General features: G+C 50.2%; 1 long non-coding RNA gene across 1 annotated transcript; it reads right to left on the bottom strand.

Moving 5' to 3' along the window:
- Window positions 1–651: 651 nt before the first annotated feature.
- LOC125331781 lies at window positions 652–3,061 on the bottom strand. Its single transcript, XR_007206186.1, has 3 exons — window positions 2,711–3,061; window positions 1,344–1,429; window positions 652–738 (listed from the first exon to the last, which is right to left on the bottom strand). It is a non-coding gene; the product is annotated as an uncharacterized LOC125331781 (long non-coding RNA).
- Between the last annotated feature and the right edge of the window lie 1,080 nt (window positions 3,062–4,141).

Here is a 4,141-nt window from a genome sequence, read left to right as displayed (position 1 = left end):
GCACCTGTCCAAAGGCCTTCCTCCGTCTGCGCTCCGGCAGCTCTCACCGAGGCTCGAGCAGGGATGGAGGCTCTTGCCACAAGTAGCCCAAGCGTGGAGATCTTCCTCATCCTGCTCCTCCACTGCTGACATCAGGGAATTCCCTGGAGCTGCAAACACCTGCCTTTGCTGCTTGAGGATCTTCTCTAGCACCACGCCAAAGGCCTTCTCCTATGGCAGTGCTGCAGCATCCTGTGAGTCACAGTCTGGAACTGGCGCCTCCAGGAAAGTTCTGCTGGGAAACACCCGTCAGCCATTCCCTGACTGCAATGAGCTGGCCTCCTATTCCTCTGCAAGGCTCTTCCTGGCCAGCTGCATCCTCAGCAATGAGACGGTTCTGCTGAGAGCTGCGGCTCTGAGGGAGCAGCGAGTCCTGTCCAAAGGGCTTCCTCCATCTCCAGTCCTGCAGCTCTCACGGAGGCACCAGGTACGGTCAAGTCTCCTGCCAGGAGTATCCGACATGTGGAATTCATCCTCATCCTTCTTCTCCATTGCTGATGGCTCTAAGTGCCCTGCACATGGGAACATACGCCTTTGCTGCTGGAGCATTTTTTCCAGGACCACACTAAAAGTCTTCTCCTCTGGTACTGCCACATGGTTCTTGGAACCTTGGTTGGGGAACTGGTGGCTCCAGGACAATCGCTGCTCTGCCTCTGGCTTGTGGGAGTTCCTTACTGGAGGCCTCCTCTTTTCTATATCCTACTTAAACAAGAAAGGCTTCATAACTTGACTGCTCTATGCCACCTATGAGTACATCATCTCTTCTGGAACTCTTTTATAGTGGACACAGAGTTTGTTGAAGCTCATTCTCACAACTCTTATCGTGACTATGCCTCATAACTCTTACAACTCTTATTAGTTCATAACCTGGATTACACATCGTCTCTGTCCAGATTATAATTTTAAAATATACAATACAATTCTCAAGATCCTCTAGCTACAAGATGCAACCACACATCTTTGTCCTTTTTTATTTTTGCAAAAACATTGGCAATTGTTTCTCTCTTTTATATTTTTCCCTTCGGAACTCATCTTTTTCCTGTTTTCACTTCCTCTGCTCAGAAGACCTTTCCTTTGGTTTATTCTTGTACTGATTCTCCAATCTTTCCAGGCTACTTTATAAAGATGTAGCTGGTGCAACATATACTTATTAGATAATTTTTGTTGTTTTGATTTATACTACAGGAAGATGATAAAACACGCATTTTACATTACCTCAGACAGCAAAAAATTTTTTGCATTTTTAATGGAAAATATATTTTTAAAGTTTGGATAGCATAATTTTAAAAAAATAGTTTCATTACCTGTCCAGTAGCCATAACATAGATCTATATCCATCATCTAAAAGTAAAGCCAGCTTTTGATTTGATACACACATTGAGACTTTATCCTGTAGGAAATAAAGCAGAAAAAATATGCTATTAAGTTTTATCTTCAGCTGCACATCACTTCTAACCTTGAGTGAAGGCTCTGCATTATGGAATAGAACCAATTGAGGCAGTGCAGCTCTCGGTTAACACATGATCAGAACCTTAGACTGCTAAGGAAGAGCAGGAAATAGTTTGGCTGCCACCACGAGGCAACAGCACATTCTCCTGTCGACATTCTCATGGTCAGAGTGAAACTGGAACCGAGCAATCGCATTCCTTTACAACCACCCTTATGCTGCAGAGATGGAGCCCTGAGCTCAGCAATGCCATTTGTGACAGAGCTTTCCCAGGTGGGAAGGCATCCTCCCTTCCCAGAGGTATTGCAAGTTCCCCTCTCCCCACTCCATTCCATCTGGAAATGGAATACTGACAATCCATAAAGGTTACACACTACAACACTGGCATGGATTCTTTTCCTTAGGTAGATCTAAGGCAGTCTGGGAGTTGCTCAGCCTCTTGTGCCCTCCTCAAGGGAGCATTTGTAACTTTTCTTCCTACAATAATCCAACCAAACAACTTGGTTACTACTCCAAGTAATTACCAGAAGCTTTGGCTGTGTTTTCCCATTCGATTTTATTTAACCCAATATTTTGCAAATATTGACACTTCTATATTTGAAATTCCCAGCATATTACAGAGATTTCATAGGTGATCTTCAAACTTGAGAGGTGATATTGACCACAGAGTAGCAATAAATAGGAAATATCAGGACAAAAGTTAATCCAATACACACCCCCAACAACCCTCCAATTTTTTTTATATTATTTTTTTTTTATTCTGGAAGAAACAAATTTAACAGCACTGCCATGCATGCAACAAAGTGACCCAGGCATGAAGATGAGCAAGCTGTTGGTCCTTCACATTCCAGTTTTCAAGGGTGACATTAGTGGGACACTGCTTGGAGCACTGCAATGATATCAAAGTAATCCATTAAACTTCCTGCTAACTGGAAATTTCTTTTAAGATGCATAGATAATACATTGCTTATTACTTACACATACAGTCAAAAGGAAAAAACAAGTTTCACCACATTCTCATAAACCTCTGGAAATAAAGTCCTGTAAACTTAACTGCCTTTCTCAATTTGAGAAATTGCTACTGCCATAACATTACCTGTACAGGACCTTGTCAATTGGATGCTTTTGCCCAGACTCCTTGCTCCATATATGTCATTTACACCACAGAAAACAAGACAGAATCCTATCCAAGCAAAAATTCAGTGGGAATGGAGAATGACTTACTCGGCAACACCTGATTCTCTCTGTGCAACATGCACTACAGCTTTCTTTCGGGCTGATCAAACACTTCTTATGCTAAAGATCATCATCCTATAATCTGGACTACGGACTGACTTCCTGGCCCGACGTGCCTCATCGCCGCCACCCTGATCCATTATCTGGACATTGACAGAGCCTGACCATACCCTCTGCAACCACCACCTCCCTGGGCAACCTGTGCCAACGCCTGACCACCCCAACAGCAAAAAAAAAAATTTTAATATGTCATCCGAATCCCCACTGTCCCATTTGAAGGCCACTCCCTCTAGTAGCCCGTAGGCTTCTTTTTGGAAGCGATGTGAGGGGAAGGCGGCTCGCCGCTCGCTCCCCTTTGCCCACACGGCTGGCTCCCTTCCAGGCCCGATCCCACCCACGGCAAGGAAGGAACGCACCTACCCACACGCCTGGGGCCACTCCCCCACGGAGTGACCGGGGGCTGGTCACTCCCTCGCCGGGGGGGGTCACTGCCCCACCAGAACCCGAACCCGAACCCGAACCCGAACCCGAACCCGCGCCCGCGCCCGCGCCCGCCCCGCCGCCGCCACTGCCGCTCCCGCTCTGCCGCCCCCACAGCCCCTCAGCGGCACCGGCCCCTCCGGGCCCCGCCCCCGCCCCGCGGCCCCGGCCAATCCCCGCCCAGCCCCGCCCGTCCCGCGGCTCCCCATTGGTGGCGCGCGCTCCGCCCGCGGGCCGAGCAGCGCGAGCGACGCAGCCTCCACCCCCTGTCCCGCTGCGCGCGCGGAGCGCTCGGCCGTGCCCTGGGGAGCGGCGGCCGCGGGGCCCGCGCGGAGCGGCCGTTCCTCCGTGGCTGCGCCGCCAGCATGGCCGGCAACGTGGGCGCGCAGAAGGCGCTTCGGCCACCGGGCAGGAGGGATCACTGCAGAAACCCAAACGTTCTGGAAGAGTGGGAATTGGTGTCCAAGGACACAGTTTACACCTGCACTTGGCTCGCAACATCCCCCTGCAGCGCTACGGGCTGGTTACTTTAGGCGGCCACAGAGCCCTTAAAGGGAACTGGGCCGCCTTGACTTGTTAGCAAAGCGGCCACAGAGTCCCTAAATCAGACTGGGCTGCCTGGAGTTGTTACTAAACTCCCCACATTGCACTGACCGTTCTGTGCAATTTCCAATGGCCCCGCAGAAAAAGACCTGGGGGTGGTGGCCAAGAGCTGCTGAACACGAGCCCAGGTGTGCCCAGGTGGCCAAGAAGGACATTGGCATCCTGGCCTGGGTCAGCAACAGTGCGGCCAACAGGACCAGGGCAATGACTGTCCGTCCCCCTGTTTTGGGCACCGCTGAGGCCCCACCTTGAATCGTGGGGTCAGTTTTGGGTCCCTCACTGCAAGAAAGACTTTGAGGTGCTGGAGCGTGTCCAGAGAAGGGAATTGAGCTGGGG

Source organism: Corvus hawaiiensis, chromosome 11 (assembly GCF_020740725.1).
Source record: "Corvus hawaiiensis isolate bCorHaw1 chromosome 11, bCorHaw1.pri.cur, whole genome shotgun sequence".
In the NCBI taxonomy this organism is placed as follows: Eukaryota; Metazoa; Chordata; class Aves; order Passeriformes; family Corvidae; genus Corvus; species Corvus hawaiiensis.
The sequence above is the reverse complement of the archived record's forward strand: the minus strand, read 5'-3'. Positions and strand labels throughout refer to the sequence as shown.